The sequence below is a fragment of the Lepidochelys olivacea genome (genome assembly GCF_965140295.1).
Source record: "Lepidochelys olivacea isolate rLepOli2 genome assembly, chromosome: 5".
NCBI classification, from domain to species: domain Eukaryota; kingdom Metazoa; phylum Chordata; order Testudines; family Cheloniidae; genus Lepidochelys; species Lepidochelys olivacea.
This window is the reverse complement of record NC_140415.1, coordinates 132,717,122-132,739,610: the sequence shown is the minus strand read 5'-3', so window position 1 is coordinate 132,739,610 and position 22,489 is coordinate 132,717,122. Positions and strand designations below refer to the sequence as shown.

Below are 22,489 nucleotides of genomic sequence, written 5' to 3'. Positions count from 1 at the left end.
CTTAGGTCCCTCTGAAAATTCTGTATACAGGGGACCAGATTTAGAAGACATGACTGGAAAAAGAGCTTGTTAAAAGAGTCTAAGATTTCTACCAAATGAGGCAATTAGCAAGGATGGTTCACTATGGCAGGGTCTTAAGTAAGGTAAACTGGTTTCTAAAGAAAGATAGGAATAGCTAGCTGTTAGGTAATGGTATAATTACAAAAGAGACTAAGCATTTAAAACACTATCACTTCCACAAACCGAATACACCTTCTAGGCATGGAATCAATCCAAAAGTCCTGAGCACTTCTTGCATTTGCAATTATTAGCACTCTTAAAAATAATCAGACATTTGGGAAATCAGTAAATCTTTAGCTGTACATCATTATCATTTTTATGAGGTGTTCGATGAAATCACAGATGCTCCACCCTGTTTGTTTAGCGTAATTGCACTGTTTGCATGCAGCCAGGAAATTGGAGCGTAATAAGCCTAATTTATTGATTTTTAAAATGAAAGACTAGGGACTTGTGTGTTAAACGAGATTTTAAAAAATCAGCAGTTTGAACAGCCAGATGTGGCCAAAGCCCTTGTCACTTACTGGATTTTGCTTTAGAACACTTAGATGGGAGCAAAAGTATTGATCTGCTAAAGTGGATATACTTTTCTAGGATTTTTTGTCCTATCTTTAGGGGAAAAAAATATAATCCTCCGTAGGGGTCTCAACGCTTAAAGGTTCTGAGCATGCTGGCACCAATCCAGCAAAGCACTTTAGGGCCAGGTTTTCAAAGGTATTTAGGCCCAGAAGATGAAGACAGATGCCTAATGGGATTTTCAAAAGCACCCAAGCAATAGACCTTCCACAAATTAGGCACCTAAGCTGCTTAGGCACTTTTGAAAATCCTAGTTGGTGCCTATCTGCATCTTTAGGCACCTAAATACCTTTGAAAATCTGTCCCTTAACTCCCTGCCTAACGCTAAGCACAGAAAGTAACTGAAAGCAATGGAACTACTCACGTGTGTAAAGTTGGCTGCTGCTGCTCCAGCCTGCGTCAGGGCCCTAAGGGTCGGTCCACACAGCTTTCTGGAGCAGGCTAGCAGGGCTCACACTAGCGTTCTACGAATAGCCGTGTAAACAGTGCTTCGAAGCTGTGGCTTGGGCTGAAGCTTGGGCTCTGAAGCCGAGGGAGGTGGGTGGGCTTAAGAGCTGGAGCCACAGAATCAAAGTGTCACCAGCATGGCTGTTTTTAGAGCACCAGCGTGGGTCCTGCTAACCCAAGTCTATCGATGCAGGCTGGGAGGCTCCCTCCAAAACGCCAATTAGACATCAGCGTCGTGTCTGCTGAGTCAGCGGGAGTGCCAGCAGAACGAGCAACCCGCCCAGCAAGGATGCTCGTTTCACTCCCTTTTGCTACTTCTCTCCCATGTTTCCTTAAACTCAGCTGTAAGCAGAGCAGCCTAAGGTCTAGAGATGAGCAACTTCCACTGAACTTCTGCGGCTCCTTTGAAAAGGCCAGCCATGCCTGCTGGGACCATTACAATGAGCATATTTCCCTTTTCATAATACAACCAGCTTGAGCTAAGTCACGGAATAATAGCTCTTTTAGAATATTGCCGTGGAAAGATCCATCTCTTTGTGACATTTCTGGTCACCTCTGTTTTCTGTGAAGAGTGGCACCTACCGACCCATGAGAGTGTGGGCCAGTGTGCTGTAGCAGAGGGGGACAGCAGCATTCTTCCCATTACCAAACTTACTTGGGGCGGGGGTGGGGGGGCTGGCTTTAATGATCTCCTCTCAAAGCTTTTTTGTCTTTTCTAACAGCAGGAGAGCTCAACTGAGTGCGCCTGTGTACTGAGCAAAACATGCAGCCATGAATGCATCGACCTACCTGCATTCTTTCTATGCCTTGGAGAGGTATACGCCATTTCATCTCCCACTTACTCCTCACTAGTGTCAGTCCACAAGACAAGGAACAGGAAAAGGCACGGTCATTGTTTTGCAATTTGGCCATATTGGGCACTAATTTCATTTTCACTGCACAACATTACACACGCTTAACCAGCTGTTGAGGCGACATGGTAAATCTTTAAAAGCATTCTGTTCAGGGAACCTTTGCTAATGACAGGTTTCAGAGTAACAGCCGTGTTAGTCTGTATTCGCAAAAAGAAAAGGAGTACTTGTGGCACCTTAGAGACGAACCAATTTATTAGAGCATAAGCTTTCGTGAGTCATGCTTTCTGTAGTCCTCTTCCCTTTTCAGCAAGCATATCTAGAAAGGAACAGGATAGCTGTGGATTTTTTGCCTTTCAATTAAAACCTCAAAAATTGCAGGATCACAAAGTAAATTCCAAATGCATAAGAAAGGAGGTGGCAATTACAAGGTTGGGGACAAATACAAGAACAATTTAAGGTAAATTCTCAAGTTCCTGCAGCTGAAGGTAAAGGATAAATCTGCATTAGAGGGAAGAAAAGAATATAGACAACACTTTGCAGATCAATCTTGTCTAACAGGAAGACTTGATATAACATTCTAGAGTCAAGCATAAATTATTAAATATACACAACCCCCACCTAACCTGAGGCTAGAAAGGCTGGGTGACAACCAGTTACTTCAAAGAGTCTCAGATAAGTGGAGACTGGATCACTTAAGGGTAACAGAATACAGAGCCTTTCCCATCTGAGTCACAGCTTCACATCCAGCCCATAATTGGTAGTGACTGAAAAGTCATCACCGTCCCATGGATTATTCAGTAGTTTATGTAAAATATTGGCGATTTCAATCTAATGCTTAATAATACCTAGACAATCCTTTTCATCAGATCGCAAAGTGCCTTACCAACAAGGACAGTATCATTACTGCTGTTGTACAGATGGTGAAACTGAGGCGCAGAGAGGCAAAGTGATGTGCTCAGAGTCACCCAACGGGCCAGTGGCAGAGTGGGAATAGAACCCAGGGCTCCTGAGCCCCAGTCTAAGGCTCTGTCCACAGCCTCCTTAGAGACAAAGGTCTGCATTACAAGAGCTCCGGCTGTTTGGCTTCTTAGTGGAAGGCGGAGATGCCAAGAGCAGAATGGGCACAAGGACTGAACTACCCCCAAGGTGGGCCCACCAGGACAGCATGGAGGTACGTCTGCAGGGCAGGGCATTGTCCCTACCACCCCTGTTGCACTTTCAGTGCTGTGATCAACTTCCATGAGCACAGCTGGGATTGCTCTAGCTCAGGGGCTCCAGGCACGGCCCTGCGTATACTGCAGCAAATAAGACCTAAATGTTGGCCAAGACCCCCTCGACTGTGCAGCAGGCTGGAGAATATGTGGCACCTTCAAGGAAGAGGAGTAAAGCAATCAGCATGTTATTCTGATAACTAAAGCCAACTTACTCTGTTACCACATTTTCTGTTGTTAATTTTTCCACTGATCACACCAAATGGTGTCATTAGAAACCATCAGAGACCCAATGGAGGATTTGGCAGGGGGAAATTGGGGACATTAGCCCGCATGATGGTGTGACTTTGGCCTGCTCCCAAAGAAGTTAATAGCAATCATAGGACTCAATGAAAGCAGGGTTAAGCCATCTCTAAAGGCTTGATTCTCATTTGCCCAATTTACACTTTCAGAGTGGTGCAAAGGGGTCACAGTGTAAATGAGAATCAGACCAAAATGTTTTAGAAAATCCTACCCCGAAATTAGGTTTCAGATTTATCAATCCACTGAGATGAATGCGTCAATTTCCAGCTCTCAGAGCTCTAGTTTCAGGCAGGGCTATTAGGGCTTAAAATAAAGATAAAATAAAGAGTTAGATACTGGATCACAATGCTATGGGAAGTGGAATTTTGTGCCTGTCGATTCACAGAATAAGTGGGGCCCTGTCACCCTGATCACGGTTCTGCAGTCTTTGCTGTATAGCAGGTTTGTACCAGATGAAGTAAGAAGGAAGGTGGATAGCATGTGAGGGACAGAGGTCTTCCATATGCCTCCTAGCAGTGCAAGGATCATTCAAAATCCTATGCTGTGACCATTCAAGAGGCAAAGAAATCTCCTTTAGTATTGGTAGAGTCTTGACTAGCAGAGCTGTGAACTGAAAACAACCGGGTTATTCTGGCTTGTCTCCACTTGGCTACAAACTAGGACCCTTCTCGCGGAGAGCAATATTCAGCTCACTTTGCAGGTAATGGTGCAGCTGAGTGATATAGTCAGTGCCTGGTTGAGGCACCCAGAGCAGCTGACTGGCCCACTGCTATGTCCTTGGTAAGAACAGTGGATGGGGGAAGGCTGCACTTGAATCTTTGGAGCCACCTTCAGCATCTCCTCTTCCCACTGTCCACACACGCCCTGCCAAAAACAGGCTGCATCACCTTGAAGATGTTTCCAGGCAGTGGGTGAAACCCTGGCCCCAGTGAAAATGACACAAGCTCCCATTGACTGCAGTGGGGGCAGGATTTCACCCAGAGAGGAAGGAAGGCCCAGTAGTTAAGGGGTTAGCCTGGGCTGGGGACTCTGGGTTCAAGTCCCAGTTTTGGCACAGACTTCCTGTGTGAAGTTACACAAGTCACTTTGGTTCAGATCCTCAAACATATTCAGGCTCCTAACTTCCACTGAAATTACCTACGGTTGGTCTACTCTGGCACAGACTAACGCACCATGCAGACATGCCTGACGTGATTTTACTTAGGAGTTCCCTAGTGCACATTCACTAGCGCATGTTAATGTAGTCCCATTTCACACAGTACGACAATAATACACAGTAGGGAACTTTTAGTGCATGTCGCCAGGGTCCACGTGGGCCAGGTAGTATGTGACACATAGGGGCTGACTAAAGCTTACACTGCACCAGTACAGACTAACACAGTATGCAGGTGAGCCCCTGACTTTCTGTGCCTCGCTTCTCCACCTCTAAAAGGGAGATTGCACTTCCCTTCCACACAGGGGTGTTATGAGGATAAATACATTAACAGATGGTGAGGCCCCCACCTGCTATGGGCCATATAAGTATTTCATCTAGATGGAGAAGTTTCAGATGGCCACTCAGTGCACTAATAGAGGGGCAGAACTTCTTTGGTAGTTACAGTACTTCAGAGGAGACTTGTCATTGCACATGTCCAGAGTGGGTTCTCATGGAGTAACATGGACAGAGGGACATGACAGGCAAAGGATAGGGTAAGCACTACCTGATGATCAGATGCCTTTAAAAGGCAGAGCACCAAAAAAGCTTGACACCTGATCATAACCCCCTAGAAGTCTATGGTAAGACTCCCATTGGCTTCTGAAGGGAGAGGGGGGAAGGGTTGATTCTGGCCACTTCAGCTAGGTTGTCGAGAGAACTCAGTCCCCATTTAGTTGCCTAAATAAGAACCAGTGCATCTCCAGTGCTCCACACCCAGCACTGCTGAGCTGTCTGGAAAATCTGGTTCTGATTTAGGTGATTTAAATGAGAGCTGAGCTCTCTTGTGGGTCCGGATCACATATGAAAATGTAGCCCTTAGCGTCCAAACCTCTAATCATCAGGTAGTAAGCAGGAAGAGGTGATCTGTAGCGTTTCTTGCCTCAGTTACCCAGTGTTTCAAGGGAACAGGATCAACCTAGACATGCTCCCTGTGGCCTTATTGATGGATTGGTGATTGGTTATTAACACTGATTAACTGATTAGCCTCTTTGACTGTAGTGGTCAACAAAGGTTCAGTGTCCTGCAGGCTATAGCATCAGGAATATCATCAGCAATCTCATTAGAATGAGAGACCCTAGAAGCGTATGAGAAATAATTTCCATTTTTCTCAAGTTCCTTTATTAACAAATCCACTGATGATGGGTGATCACTCGTTACCAAGTATGATCGTCTTCCATGGGAGTTAGAGGTCCTCAGGTGGCTAATAAGGCCAATCCTTGAACCATAAGTTCTATTACAATGAGGGCAGATGTTTTCAGGCTCAGCAGGAGGGTGTTGACCATGATTGGAAGACAGTCTCTCCTTCCTCCTGCAACTCTTGTCCTCTTCGGCTTGTCAGCGAGCAAGTTTAAAATGCAGAGGACCATCACATAGGACTTCACTCCATTTTAAACAATCCTGGGCAAGCGTCTCCCAAGTGTCAATGTCAATATTACACTTTTTTAGGTTGTCCTTCAGCAAGTCCTTACAACGCTTCTGTTGTCGACCCACGTTACGGTACCCTTCTTTCAGATGAGAGAACAGGACCTGTTTTGAGAGGCGATGGTCTGGCATCCGGACAACATGACCAGTCCAGCGGAATTGCTGATGGATGATCATTGCCTCGATACTGGTGGTCTTTGCCTCTTCCAGAAACTAATACTGGTGCGCCTGTCTTCCCATTTGATCTTCAGAATCTTACGAAGGCAGCATTGATGGTGCCTCTCAAGGACTTTCAAGTGGTGTCTATAGTTTTGTCCAAGTTTTGGACCCATACAACAGTGCTGGGAGCATAACGGCTTGATAAATGAGAAGCTTGGTGTCTGTTCGAATGTCATGATCTTCAAAAACTCTGTGCCGTAAACGAGAAAAAGCTAGATTGGCACAGCTCAGGTGATGTTAAATTTCTGCATCAACATCTGCCTTGGATGAGAGATGACTTCCAAGGTAGAGGAAATGATCAACATTCTCCAGTGCCACACCCTTGATTTTGATAGATGGGGCATGTAATACTTCATTTGAAGAGGGCTGATAGAGCACTTTAGTCTTCTTGATATTAAGAGTGAAACCAAGACATGAGTAAGCATCGGCAAACACATTCAAGATAGTTTGAAGATCTTTCTCAGAGTGGGCAAAGATTGCGTTATCATCAGCATACTGGAGTTCCACCAGAGATGGTGTGGAGATCTTACTCTTGGCTTTCAGCCTGCTAAACCTGAACAACTTTCCGGCCATTCTGCAAATTGATTTCAACCCCAGCCGTAAACTTACCAGCAATTAGGTAAAGAATGACGGCAATAAAAACCGCAAACATGGCTGGAGCAATGATACAGCCCCGTTTGACTCCTGTTTATACTTTGAAAGGTTCACTCTGGGAGCCAGTGCTGCTCAGAACAGTCGCTTTCATGTTATCAGGAAGCAATTTTAGTCGCTTCAGGACATCCAATCTTAAATTGATGTATTCATCAGGACACCCAATCTTAGAGAGTACAGTCCAGAGGGCACAGCAAGTCACCGAGTCAAAGGCTTCAGTTAGATCAATAAAAGCCATGTACAGGGGTTGGTTTTGCTCCCGACACTTTTCTTGCAGCTACCGTGCTGTGAAGATCTTCACACATCCACTAAGCAGATAAACAATCCCACCAACTCTGAAATACAATAGCAGATAGAGAGAGTATGCAAAGCATTCAGCCCTAGGACAGGCATCACTCACATCTCCTGCTGGGGGACCCTGGAGCATCAGTCATTCTCTTCCTCAGCACCATCGCCACCCATGGTTGTCACCTGGCGTCTCCCCGTGGGTCCCTGTGTCCTGCCCCCCAGCACACAGGCCAGGTAATACCTTTTTATCCTGAGTTATGCTTACATCTACTAAGGCTCATACATATGCATGTGTTCCAACCCCTTTTTTCTTACCTGTACTTCCACACCCCACTAATGTAGGGGTGTCCCATTTCTCACTGGCTATCCCCTCAGTTCCCATTAAGATCTACATCAATGTATTACCATAGCAACTTGAAGATATTACAAAATCCCTCAAAGTCATAGAAATGTAGGACTAGAAGGGACCTCGAGAGGTCATCTTAGTCCAGTCCCCTACAATGAGGCAAGACGAAGGGCTTGTCTACACTGGCCCTTTACGGCACTGCAACTTTCTCGCTCAAGGGTGTGGAAGAAAACACCCCCCTGAGCGCAGTAAGTTCCAGCACTGTGAAGTGCCATGTACACAGTGCCCCAGCGTTGGGAGCTACGCCCCTCCTGGATGTGGTTTCTTTAGAGCGCTGGGAGAGCTCTCCCCCAGTCCTGTGCCGCCACTACACAGCGCTTTAACGTTGCCAGTGTAGACAAGCCCTTAGTATTATCTGTGTGGCCAACTCATGCTGAAGCCCCAGGCCAATTCACTTGTGTATTAGTACAGATCAAAGTGATTGTTACATGTATCAGAGTGTATTAGGTATTTACACTTCATGAAAACTAGTGGGATGTTACTTGCATTGTTTTCACTTATCGGTATCCTATTATAACATAGTAGCAAACATTTACATTGTGAATACCCCGGTAATGAAATAACTCGCCAAAGGAGAAAGAAGCCTTGTGGAATGCAAATGAAGAGCTATCAGAAAAGTGCTAATTTCAAAGCAAACGATCATTGTGTGTGATGATCGGAGGCCAAAGACTCACAATGCGTTCCTCACGCTCTGTCATCAAAGGAAAAGCCCATGTGGGTAGTGACCCTGTCAGCTTGTTTTCTGTGAGAAGAAGCTATAAGTATGGATTCAAGGACAGAGCCTTCATCTCTGGACTGTTTGAACTCTTACAGGGAGGTGTACCAAATGCAAAGTGGAGATTCCCAGAGACAAACTGAGTACCCTGAAAAAACTTTTGGGAAACTAGCAGTTTATTACATCACTGCCACCATTTGGAATTACAAAAACTGTGACTCACCTCTACATACATTTTATCTGCTGTAACCTCTCAATAACTTCCATTTCCTTTTCTTAGCTAATAAACTTTCTGTTAGTTTACCATAGAATTGGCTGCCAGCATTGTCTTTGGTGTAAGATCTGGAGTACCAATTGATCTGGGGTAAGTGGCTGGTCTCTTGAGACTGGAAGCAACCTAAATGTGGTGTGATTTTTGTATGTGTAAGAGAGCATTTTATCACAAACTCCAGTTTGTCTAGGTGATAAGATAGACTGGAGAGTTTAAGGGGACTGTCTGTGACTCCATGGTCAGACTGTTATAGTGATCCAGGAGTTCACATTTGTTACTGGCTTAGGGAAATCTAATTATAGAACATACCACCAGCTTGTGGCATCTGCCTGTTTTCTGACAGTCTGCCCTGAGGTAGGCACTCACAGCTGTGAGCCACTCTAGAGCTATGTCAATCTAAACCATACCTGACAGGTGTTTGTCTAACCTATTTTTAAAAATCTCCAATGACAGAGATCCCATGCATCCGATGAAGTGAGCTGTAGCTCACGAAAGCTTATGCTCAAATAAATTTGTTAGTCTCTAAGGTGCAACAAGTCCTCCTTTTCCTTTTTTAGAGATCCCTAGGTAATTTGTTCCAGTGCTTAACTACACTTTCAGTTATGAAGGTTTTCCAAATGTCCAACCTAAATTTTCCTTGCTACAATTTAAGCCCATTGCTTCTTGTCCCATGCTCAGTGCATAAGGAGAGCAATTTATCACCCTCTTCTTTATAACAATCCCCCCCGCAAGCTTTTGTTCGTCAGACTCAACAAACCCAATTTTTTCAATCGTTCTTCATAGGTCATTTTCTCAAGACCTTCAATCATTTTTTGTTGCTCTTCTCTGGACTTTCTCCAATTTGTCCACATCTTTTTCAACATGTGGTGCCCAGAACTGGACACAATACTCCAGATGAGGCCTTATCATCACTGAGTAAAGTGAAGAATTACTTCTTGTGTCTTGCTTGCAACACTCATGCTAATACATCCCAGAATGATGTTTGCTTTTTTTGGCGACAGTATTCTATTATGGACTCATATTTAGCTTGTGATCCACTAGAACACCCGGATCATTTTGAGTTCTAATCCTGTCCTCCAAAGTGCTTGCAACCCATTCCAGTTTCGTATCATCCACAAACTTTGTAAGTGGATACCTCTGCCATTATTCAAATCATTTATGAAGATATTGAATAGAACCAGATCCAGGACAGGTCTCTGTAGGATTCCCAGGGGGGAGGGATAGTTCAGTGGTTTGAGCATTGGCCTGCTAAACGCAGGGTTGTGAGCTCAATCCTTGAGGGGGCCATTTAGGGATCTGGGGCAAAAATTGGGGCTTGGTCCTGCTTTGAGCAGGGGATTGGACTAGATGACCTCCTGAGGTCCCTGCCAACCCTGATATTCTATGCCCTTCCAGTTTGATTGTGAACCATTGATAACTACTCTCCAAATACCCTTTGCCAACCAATTGTGCACCCACCTCATAATAGGGTCATTTTAGGCTATATTTCTCTAGCTTGTTCAAGAGAAGGTCATGTGAGATAATATCCAAAGCCTTACTATTAGACATTTTACAGTATTAACTGGCATGTTGGAAAATATACTGCAATCTATTGCTGCATAGTTTCTGGAACGTAGGCACTTCACGCATCTTTTACTGTAAAATGTAGCTTTAGAGATGCATGGTTCTCTTTTGGTCAACTAGTCACGCCAGCCTGTTTCAGGTCTAAGGCAGTGTGTGGCTAAGCTGAATATCATAGAGACTGTAGACCATGTGTTACAACATAATTCATACTTCTATTTCACCTCTTAACTTTTATTACATACCCTGCAACTCTCCTTTATTGCACAGTCTAGAAATAATGGGAGGGAAACCTATTCATGGAGGAAAAATTAGCATTCACAATTTTAATTGGAATGATGGGGAGATGATAACCTCACAGAGAATGTTGCAAAGCAAGAAAGGAATTGTGCTTGGCAGCTTTTATTTAATGGACAAACTCAACAACAAACTCATAAAAAAATGGAGACTATTTTTCTTATGACATGTGCTCATGCAGGAAAGAAAATAGGACTTTTAATGCTTATTTTTTAAACAAAGAGGTTTAACAGCAACAGTAATTCCAGCAAAGCTTGGTTTGAAAAGCAGCTGGGATTAATAGTCTGAATTTTTTTTTTTCTGTGCCCATCAGCTTTCCCCATCTGGTCATTAGTGTGCAGGAAATGTACTGTGTGCTGTAATTGTTTAATTAATCAAATGAACTCTGGACTTCAAAAATGGTATTGTTGGACTTCTCATTTCAGGCAGTTAATCCTATTGGGCATTTCAACAAAGCCTTTCTTACTTCAGTCCTTGCTAATTAAGCACTAATTTTGTTTTGACTTCAGTGAAGTAAGGTAGGCGATTGATTTACATCTACAGTTAAGTGATGCCTCAGCATAATGTTATCTAACATGTTTCTTGTATCTCTCAGTCACGCTAATCCAATACGATTTATAGTTTACCAATTACGGAACCAACCTGAATATAGAAATGTGTGATCTGATTTGAGAAACTACAAATTAGAAATAACATGCCTACACACGTATCATTCAGGGGGTGATGAGGGTGTGATGTTGGCAGACCCAGTGCAGCTCTTGCCAAGGCGTTAGGCGTCAGCTGAGCTCTGACAAATTCATTGCTGGAAACCAGTCTGTTAGTATGGTTTAGATGGGGACTGGGATTATAATAATGTGTTTATGACTTTATGAAATGCTTGTAAGTTGCTGCATGCATTAATCACATGTATAATTTCTTTATCATTTGCTATAAGGCAATATTTAAGTATTTGCTTTGTAACTGTAAAAAAAAAAAAAATTTGCTCTGAAACTGTGAACCCGGTCAGGAGGGATCGTCTCCTGCCCCTCAAGAAGGCCTAATCAAAACTAAATGGACCACTGTGGAACATCACAATAGAAAGACTTTGTTAATTGCCTCCTTGGGCCCATGAAGACTCTACATGCAAAAAGGACATGTGGGGTGGGAATAGGTATTGTTTCATATTCTCTGTGTATATATAAAGCCTGCTGCAGTTTCCACGATATGCATCTGAGGAAGTGAGCTGTAGCTCACGAAAGCTTATGCTCTAATAAATTGGTTAGTCTCTAAGGTGCCACAAGTCCTCCTTTTCTTTTTGCAAATACAGACTAACACGGCTGTTACTCTGAAACCTCTACATGCAAAAGGGCTCGTCCCATCAGCTTGAGTTCTGGAAGAAGGAAATAAAAATAACTGACAAGAACATTTTTCATTTCTTTTACTGTGTGCTCTCTCACAGGGCTCAAGCTAGGAAACAGAAGCAGAGATCTCCAGGGTCAACCTGGGTTAGCCCTGAAAGACATTCAGAGCTGACAGATTACTAGGACTGTCATCTTTCGGAACCATTGACTGTAACTCATTTGTGCCTGTATGCTTGCCTGCTTTAGCCTCGTAATAACGTTCATTTCTTTTCCTAGCGAATAAATCCTTACATAGTTTACTATCGGACTGACTGAAACCATTGTCTGTGGTGTGAGATCTAAGGTGCAAATTGACCGAGAGTAAGTGACTGGTCCTCTGGGAGTGGGAGTAACCTGAACACTGTCGTGATTTTTGGTGTAAGGGACTATCTATCATTAAGTTCAGCTTGCCTGACTGGCAAGAAAGACTGCAATGCCCAAGGGGCCTGCCTGTGATTTTATGGTAAAACAGTTTGGGGTCTCTGCCCTGCTTCTTGACAGGCTGCCTGAGATTGCCACTCACTGCTGTGAGCCACTCCAGACAGCGTGACAGAGCCACTCAGTCAGAACTAGATACGTCTTCTGCAGTGCCCGCTCTGGTACTCCTCTTCCCGGCTGTTTCTCAATCTCCTGCTGCGGAGCAGAGGGAGAAAACGGCAGCTGCAGAAGCTAAAGAGAAGTCATGTCACTGCACAGGGCTTCAAGGAGTTCTCATGGTGAGCCTCATTGAGCTGCTGCTTTTTCAAGGGTTGGAAGTGCTTTGGTGGATGCTGTGGGGCAAATTTATCACAAGGGTAAGTGGGCAGAACGGACAGTGTCTTCAAAGGGAGTTGTGTCTTCCTATACCTGAGCTCAGTTTGGCCTAGTGATAGATCCTCACGTGATTACATTTGTTGCTAGGGATAGGCAACTTGCATGACACTGGTATATTTGCCAAATATGAGCCATATTTGGTCATCCTAAGTTAGCTACATACTCCTGGCTGCCAGCTGACATCCCCAATGTCAAGTCACTCCTACTGGAAGTGACTGTGCCATATCCCTGAAGCAGAGATGGAATTGGGGAGAGAGAGGGAAAAGTGAGTACTCTGCCAAGCCCTGCCCACAAAGAGTGCCCACCTCCTTGAGACTAAGTGAGACACCATTCACTGTAAACTGTGCAGTTCTTTGTAATACGGACCATATCTATTCCATGCTTGGATCAGCAGTGAAATAGTTAATATTGACATTTTAACTTGTCATGGAGACTGTGAGCTCCCTGGGAAGAATGGAGCAGGTCATACCTCCAGAGGCAGGAGTCACAGAGACATGTGGCAACAATCTAAGGGTTAATATGATCAGTTTTGTTTTCTACAACGCTAGGCTATTTTATAGTTAGGAAGTGAAGTCCACCTCTCTCTAGGTAACTCACTGATTATATTCAAGAGTCCTGCTATTACTGAACTTCACAAGCCTTCTCATTCAAAATTCAGCCAGACAGGGCAATTTCCTGTAATATTTTACTGTACAAGTTTATGTATCTGGGGTAAAGGGGAGTCCCAGGGATTGCATGTATGTGACCACAGTTCCTCCAGGAGCTAAGAACAGAGAGGGTGATTAGGCAAATTCACTCAGGTTGTTTCACCTTCAGGAACATGTCCCCTCCTGGAGTCGCTTGCATATACTGGTCAAAGTGGATGCCCCGGAGACCACCAGACAAAGAAAGGATTTTTGGATAAATAGCCTGAATTTAAATGGACTCAGGGCCTTCTTTCTGATCCACCAAATTGCCAGAGCCTTCTGTCCGAGGGGGTCCTCAATTCTTCCTGGGAAGTAGTGGAAGGAATTTAGCCTAGTGGGACCCCACACAACTGAGAGTGGACCTTGAGCAAGCTTTTTAGCATGTGTATAGGAACTGTCAAAAACTGGTTCTCTCTCTAATGCTTTCACCTTATAAGGAAGTCTCTTTAAGAATAAATATCTAGGGCCTCTGAGGAGCTGGGAGCCTAGAGTAGATGTCCTCAAGGAACCCTGCCAGTGTGGATGCCCTGAACTGTGACAAATAGCTTAGTTCAAACCAAACCCACCACACTAATGGAAGACAGGCATTTAAAACAGACAGTGTTTGCAGTGTCTCTTCATTTTCCAATTTGATGTACTCAGCTAGGAATATAGTAAGAGCTGCTTCAAGCTTTCAGGTAGCTTTTATGACTGGCTTCCTTTTTGGCATTTTCCTAATGTCCCTTATGACACAGCTGTCTGGCAATATCCACAATACAGTACGGATGCGCCTCAACTCCATGCTAGCTGGCATTTTATTTTTCTGACTCCAATACACTTCAAATAATTATGTAGGTTTCTGGAGAATTCTTAGATGATATCAGTGCTGTAGGACTCACACAGTCCCATTGCCATCATTGGATCTCCAATCACAGCTCAGCTATAGAGAAGGTTCCCCATTCACAATGCAAATTTTCCTTCAGGGGTTTTAGCTACCATGGGTGGGGCAAACCCCTAGTCAACTTCAACTCCAGGCTGGCCTGTTTGAAAAACGAGACCAGCTATTTGGCAAAGGTGGCACTTTCATTCTATCCCTCTTACTAAGGGCCACAGCTGTACAGGAGCAGGGGAGGAAAACAGGCCTCATACAAGCTATGACAGGCCAGTATATATGGAAGGGGTGGGGCAGATTAGGCCGAGGGCGATCTCCCCTTCCCATCCAAAAATAAGGGCGGGTGGAGGTGGACATGGACCAGAGTCTGTGGCATTGTAACCTACTTCGTGTGGTGCTCTGTCCCTCTCTATTGGTAGCTGGGCCAGCTTTAGCTTTGGCTAAGAGAGCTGGGTCTTTTTTGCTTAGACAGAAGCTTGTGTAGAAGTCCCAGGTTCCATCCTTGCTACAGATGACCCACCACGTGTGTTGTGGTATTAAGCCAGAGGGGGCTACACGATACAAAGTGATGTTGAACTTCAGCATGATCACAGACTATCAGGGTTGGAAGGGACCTCAGGAGGTCATCTAGTCCAACCCCCTGCTCAAAGCAGGACCAAGCCCCAATTTTTGCCCCAAATCCCTAAATGGCCCCCTCAAGGATTGAACTCACAACCCTGGGTTTAGCAGGCCAATGCTCAAACCACTGAGCTTGCATGGAGCCTCGAGCCCTGCTTCTGGTGGCTCCGACTACCTTGCTGCACCGGTATTACAGTGCCCTGCTCATGGGCTACTGCAGGATAGCTCCGATGCCAGCTTCGCTGCCCCGCACATGTACAGATGAAAAGTCTGCTCTCTCTGACTGGGTCTTTCCAATAATGCTGTAGGCCTCCAGGGCCTATTTTAAGCCACCTTGCCAGCACCCTCTGCAAGGGTTGTAACTCTGACTCAGTGATTCTCTACCTATTTATCATTGTGGGCTGCATATGCAGCTCTCTATGTGTTATGTGGGCCACATCCACACAATATATATTCTACCTGTATGGACCTGAGGATGTCACAGGGGCCACAGCTGTGTGCTGATTGGGTCATGGGTTGAGAACCACTGCTCTGACTGGATGCGGCTGCAGAAACTGCACTGACTCAAAGTCAGCATTTTCTGCCTATCTTCCACTGTCCCCCAGTAATGCCGGAGGGCATGATTTATCCTCAGCACATGCCATCTGGCAAAGGCCTTTGTTTAGTAATTAATGGGAAAGGAACTGATCCCCTACAGACAAGGAGAAGAACCTAAACAGTAGCTGTGTGAGGAGTGATTTACTTGGGTCACCCTGCCATTCCCCTTTCCAGGTTGTCACAATGCTTATTGCTGGACCTGGAAGGTGTAGTCCCAGCTGAGGCAACATGCCCTCACCTTTGCTAAATGTGCTTATGGCCTCACTGACTTTATCTGCAGTGCTAGGACTTATTGCAATAAAAACACGTTCTCACCAGGAAGAAAAGGAGGACTTGTGGCACCTTAGAGACTAACCAACTTATTTGAGCTACACGAAAGCTTATGCTCAAATAAATTGGTTAGTCTCTAAGGTGCCACACGTCCTCCTTTTCTTTTTGCGGATACAGACTAACACGGCTGCTACTCTGAAATTCTCACCAGGATAGCCATAAAAACCAGACATGGCTGAAACTTGGCCCACAATGCAGAAAACTCTTACCTGCCCCAGAACTGGAGGGGACCAGGCATACTGCTCTCCTTGCTGCAGCAGCAGAGGCTTATAATTAAGCATAGCATAAAAGGAATTCAAGCTGTTCTTAAAAAAAAAAAAAAAAAAGTAAGGCTACCAAACCCCACCAGTAAATTCAACACATGACTCATTAAACAGCAAGTGCACCCAGCAGGATCCTTTATTGCTTCACTGGCAACAGCAGGTGGGGGAAGCAGCATTGCAGTCCCTCATAAAGGATAACAGCCTCAGCCTGGGAGCAAGTTCCCATCCAGCTCTTAGCTACCGGAGTTTAACTCTTGGGGTCTTCTACTGCTCATGTCTAGCATCAGTGTAACCACCACCACGACGCTGGTTCTCCCTCAGTGCTAGCTCGTATCCCACCAGATGCTTCACCTTCAGCAGTGGGCAGGGCAGGGACAGGCCTTCCCACAATTCATATTATGCCAGTCTCTGTTCTGACATCCCGATAGAATTCAACTTGCACCAAGACAATAGCAGCTACCAGCACTTCCCATTTAGAACAATGCAGAATATCCTTCCCCCACTCCCTCAACCCCACTGAGAACAAAGGGCAGTGCTTGGCTCGAGCACTCTTGAAAATCTGCCATGTCATCTGGGTGCCTAAATAGGTGCTGAGCACTTGCTGCAAGTCAGTTGGGCCAGATCTGTAGCATAACAAAACTTTTTGCAAGGTCCCACTCAAAGTGGGGGAGGGATAGCTCAGTGGTTTGAGCCTTGGCCTGCTAAACCCAGGGTTGTGAGCTCAATCCTTGAGGGGGCCATTTAGGGATCTGGGGCAAAAATTGGGGCTTGGTCTTGCTTTGAGCAGGGGGTTGGACTAGATGACCTCCTGAGGTCCCTTCCAATCCTGATATTCTATGATTCTAATTCTATAAAGTAAAAGTCAATCAGGAAGATGCTCCACCATGAACAAAGTTACATTTTTGATGGAACACATTTTTGGACATTTTGTCTGGAATGTCTTAGAAAACCATCCTTCTTTGAATTAAGGGACTGGAGTCACACTAATCTACCCCAGCAAAGGATATGAGCCAAGTCACTGAAGCAGATCCCCCCCGAGGATCTGATGTAACAATCCCACCCTTCTTTATATTTTTTAACTACAAAAAATCCCTTTAAATTCATAATTCTTGGTGGCTATTCAACTAACCATGAGGTCATCCACGTCAGATTGTGATTTAGGGTTAGGAATAAAGCTGCAGAAACCAAATCAATTCTAAACAAAGGAATAGGGCCAGACCCACAGCTGGTGTCAACTGATAGAGTGCCGTTAACTTCAAGGGAGCTATGCTGATTTGTACCAGCTGAGGATCTGACCCACACCAGAAGTGGGGAGGAGGATTCTGGGAATTGGGTCCAGCTCAATTTTTAGGAAAAGCTGCCGAGTATAATACTGTGATGTGAATATCAAATTGCTCTTACCTGTGGGTGGACAGCTGTGCCTTTATTCCACGCTACCTGCCATGGAACAAAGAATTCTACAACATAGGTTTCTGTCGAGGGTATTGGCGTTGCAGTGCGGTGAAGTCAGATAAAACTGAGTGCAGATGTGTTATTGAAGGAACTAAAACACCTTTGTGTTACCTTTAAGCCTGGTTTCCAGAGGGCTCTTCGACAGTCAGCACACAGCATTGCAGTAGGCTTGGAATGTTACCTGGTCTTCATCTGCAAGAGGAATTTGATCCAGCAACTGAAATAAATAAGTCGCACCAGCCAATGAGCTGCAGGTAGGAACGCTGAGGAGAGGCAAGACTTCCCCCTCAAATCTAACTTGCCTTTTCCAATCTAATCCAACCTCCCCCTCTTCCTTTCATCTCTATCCTTAGGCCTCAGGGATCCTTCCCATTTGCAAGAGGCTCTTCTGAGACTAGTGCCTGCCTTCATTTTCTGATGGTCTCTTAAACTGTCAGATTCACAGCCTGAATCTTCAAAACCATGTCATTGGGGTGAGCCAGCAGGAGAGCGGCCAGAAAAGACGTCTGAGTGCAGACACTAGAAAGGCTGCATTTCCGTGTATCCACTTCATTCTGCACCTGGAGCCAAAGTGCCATTTCCTCTAACTCGATCAGATTTTATAAAGGAAGCAGCCGTGGGCCCAGATAGCTCTTGGCTAGGAAGCCTGTAAGAAAACCCCAGAATATGGTAGCTAATTAAGAAGCTCACCCCCTCCCCCCGCCCCAAAGCAGTGTCCTACCATGGCACTGTTGTGTGGAAGGGGCCATATTTTAGCTGAGGCATAAAAGAGAGGTGCTGATTGTGACAAGAATGCTGTACAAAAGAGGTGCCTGTGTGCATGCCAAGAGAAGATTTGCCAGTAGATGGCATTCAAGGATATGCAACATTATTCAGAGGTTTTGTAGGACCGATAAGAGTTGCTGGGCACTGCACACAGCTCTTCACGTGCACCTAACGCTCATGACTTGTCATTAACGATCCTGTGGTAATTGGAGCACTAGTCTGAGTGTTAGCCAAGCTGACGGTTGCTCCAGAAAAGGAGGGCTAGCTACATTCTGCCTACCTAAATTGCCCATCATTCCAAATTAATGTGGTTTATTAAAATCCCGCCTTAGCTGTCGACTAGAGCTGCTGTTCTAGGCTCTCAGAGAGCAGATTCCTGGCTACACAGGTACATGTGAGCAGTGGTTGAATTGGCTCATATGCTCGTTCCCTGGAAGTAAGTCATGGGCAATCAAAAACAAAGCCTCTCTTCCTAGGTGACAGGTGTGCACCCTCTGCTTTGTGCACAAGGGATTGCCCCTGATTTTAGGTGTCAGGTGAGCTACAAAACTACCTCTGCTAACTTAGTTGCCTCTGCTTAGGCTAATGGTCTCCAAGTACCCCAGTGTATAATCCACCTCTATGTGAAGGAGACGGTGTGCTTTTTAACACTAGTGCTTGCTGCTAAATGCCTGCAACACTTACGGGTCATATGAATAAACTGTGGTGCACTATAGGGTTATTAGGAAAGGAGGACTTGTGGCCCCTTAGAGACTAACAAATTTATTTGAGCATAAGCTTTCGTGAGCTACAGCTCACTTCATCGGCTGCTGTAGGTCACAAAAGCTTATGCTCAAATAAATTTGTTAGTCTCTAAGGGGCCACAAGTCCTCCTTTTCTTTTTGCGGACACAGACTAACACGGCTGCTACCCTGAAACCTGTCATTATATAGGGTTATTGCAATTTTCCAAAATGAACCTGTTATCTCCAAGGGCTGTCGGGCCATAAATCTTGTTTGAGATGGAGAATCAGAGGGGCACAGACTACTCCAGCTGAAGTCAGCAGGAGCTGTGGGTACTAGCACTCCTGGAAGTCCTGCCCAGTTTTATTCCTCTTTATTTTTACAATCCTAAATTACTCTTAAGGGTTGGGCTATACAGAGGGCACAGAGAGGGGTTACTCACTAATCAGTGCACCCCCTTAGAGCAAGGCATGGTATAGCAGCCTCCGTGACTCTGGCATCCCAGAAGCCACTCCAAGGCTGCAGTGATTTGCACCTTCTCATCACTCAGCCCTCCAGCCAGGTTGCCTATGGTCCCATCCCTCCCAGGGTGATAGAGGCTAACAAGGACCTTATGACCCATCTTCAGCCCCATGCTGGGCTCAATTGTCCCTAACCCTTGCATCAGGAGGGCTTTACATCCCCTTCCTTAGAGGCAGATATGGGAACCCAGACCCACCCATCCTCCTTCCCCTCCGGATTCCATCCTAGGGACCCTGAATCAAGCAGCTAAGGTCAACTTTCTGCTACTTCCCCAGGCCACTTCCTACCTTCATCAACCTCCAGGCCCCCAGCTCCTTCCAGTGCTTGGTATTTCTAGCGCCTTACACCACTTCCTCCCAGCTTGCCGCCAATGCAAAGTCCTCCTCAGGTATCCCAGGAAGAACAGTCTCTGCCCTAACTGTTGCTGGTCAAATAATGAGCCACAGGTGGGGAAGTAGCAGCTCTGTCCATTAACCCCTTGGTGGCTGTTGAAACATAGGGTCTATATACCCCATCGCAGTGCATTGCAGTGTATGTTCCCTCTAATTGTTTACATCCATGTGCGGAATGAATTTTGTTATGTGCACCAACGTGGAGGAGTTGTGTGGCGGGAGTGGGGCCGTGGGGTTCATCGTGTAGGAGGGGGCTCAGAGCTGGGGCACAGGGTTGGGGTGCGGGGGTGGGATCTGGCTGGGGATGCAGGCTCTGGGGTGGGGCCGGGGATGAGGGGATTGGGGTGTGGGAGGGGGCTCAGGGCTGGGGCAAAGGGTTGGGTGCAGGGGGTGAGGGCTTGGCTTGGGTGCGGGCTCTGGGGTGGAGCAAGGGATGAGGGGTTTGGGGTACAGGAGGGGGCTCAGGAGTGGGGCAGAGGGTTGGAGTGCAGGACTCTGGCTGGGGTTGTGGGCTCTAGGGTGGGGCCAGGGATAAGAAGGTTGGGGTGTAGGCTGCCCCAGAGCTGCGGCAGGGAGAGAGGACTCCCCCAGCTCTCTCTCGCCGCAGTAGCCCAGGGCTGGGGGAGAGGTGCCTCTCTCTGGCCGCCACAGCTCCGCGCCTCTCCTTGCCTGCACGGCCCTCGATAGCCTGCTGCACGGCTACACAGCTTAGAGGGAGTTTAGAGTGTTGTGTGTTGCTGTCATTAGCTTTCCTGAGAGCTGGGGTCAGAAATATTTTTATTTGTCTTGTCTGGGGCTTGTAACCATGACAGCAATTCAAATAATAAATCTTAAATTATGAGCACTAATCTGTCTGACTATTTTTTCCATAATTTTCTGAGAATAAATGGTGTTTCATCAAATTGCAGACTCTAAGACGGACACGTCACCAGATCTGCTCCATGCTGCTTTAACAGAGCTTCCTGCTGAGGAAGAAAACCTTTTCAGCTTTTCACCTCTTGCCTTTCCTGTGTCATTATGATTAAGTGAGGAGGAAGAGCAGAGTGACGAACCCTGGTTATGCAGCCTGCAAGCAGAGTGTGGAAGATTTCAACCTGGTGGCTGGGAGACAGGAAATAAGTGGCTGCAATAGCTACAAAGAAAGAAGAACCAAGCACCCTCAGAAAAAATCTAGGGCCAGATTCTGATGTAAATCAGTAGAGATCTATTAAGTCAATGGATTGATTTATATTATCTGGCAATTTGTTTTCAGGGGAGTTAATATGGACAGTACTCCTCTGATGCTGTATGACACCCATTAATAACACTTGTGGCACCTTAGAGACTAACCAATTTATTTGAGCATAAGCTTTCGTGAGCTACAGCTCACTTCATCGGATGCATACTGTGGAAAGTACAGAAGATCTTTTTATACACACAAAGCATGAAAAAATGGGTGTTTACCACTACAAAAGGTTTTCTCTCCCCCCACACCACTCTCCTGCTGGTAATAGCTTATCTAAAGTGATCACTCTCCTTACAATGTGTATGATAATCAAGGTGGGCCATTTCCAGCACAAATCCAGGTGAGCTGTAGCTCACGAAAGCTTATGTTCAAATAAATTGGCTAGTCTCTAAGGTGCCACAAGTCCTCCTTTTCTTTTTGCGAATACAGACTAACACGGCTGTTACTCTGAAACCTGTCATTACTAATAACAGATACTAAACTGGGAGGAATGGTAGATACGCTGGAGGGCAGGGATAGGATACAGAGGGACCTAGACAAATTGGAGGATTGGGCCAAAAGAAATCTGATGAGGTTCAATAAGGATAAGTGCAGGGTCCTGCACTTAGGACGGAAGAACCCAATGCACAGCTACAGACTAGGGACCGAATGGCTAGGCAGCAGTTCTGCGGAAAAGGACCTAGGGGTGACAGTGGACGAGAAGCTGGATATGAGCCAGCAGTGTGCCCTTGTTGCCAAGAAGGCCAATGGCATTTTGGGATGTATAAGTAGGGGCATAGCGAGCAGATTGAGGGACGTGATCGTCCCCCTCTATTCGACATTGGTGAGGCCTCATCTGGAGTACTGTGTCCAGTTTTGGGCCCCACACTACAAGAAGGATGTGGATAAATTGGAGAGAGTCCAGCGAAGGGCAACAAAAATGATTAGGGGTCTGGAACACATGAGTTATGAGGAGAGGCTGAGGGAACTGGGATTGTTTAGTCTGCAGAAGAGAAGAATGAGGGGGGATTTGATAGCTGCTTTCAACTACCTGAGAGGTGGTTCCAGAGAGGATGGTTCTAGACTATTCTCAGTGGTGGAAGAGGACAGGACAAGGAGTAATGGTCTCAAGTTGCAGTGGGGGAGGTTTAGGTTGGATATTAGGAAAAAAACTTTTTCACTAGGAGGGTGGTGAAACACTGGAATGCGTTGCCTAGGGAGGTGGTGGAATCTCCTTCCTTAGAAGTTTTTAAGGTCAGGCTTGACAAAGCCCTGGCTGGGATGATTTAATTGGGTATAGGTCCTGCTTTTGAGCAGGGGGTTGGACTAGATGACCTCCTGAGGTCCCTTCCAACCCTGATATTCTATGATTCTATGATTCATTAATAACACTGAGTAGTGAA

General features: G+C 45.7%; 1 protein-coding gene across 1 annotated transcript in view; it reads right to left on the bottom strand.

The window, feature by feature from the left end:
- LOC311521119 (uncharacterized protein) overlaps positions 1-22,489 on the bottom strand; it is a 61,706-nt gene that overhangs the window by 9,502 nt on the left and 29,715 nt on the right. The window contains exon 2 of the mRNA XM_084629249.1: positions 17,593-17,698. The gene's annotated coding sequence lies outside the window, so the exon portion shown is untranslated. The remainder of the gene's footprint in view (positions 1-17,592; positions 17,699-22,489) is intronic.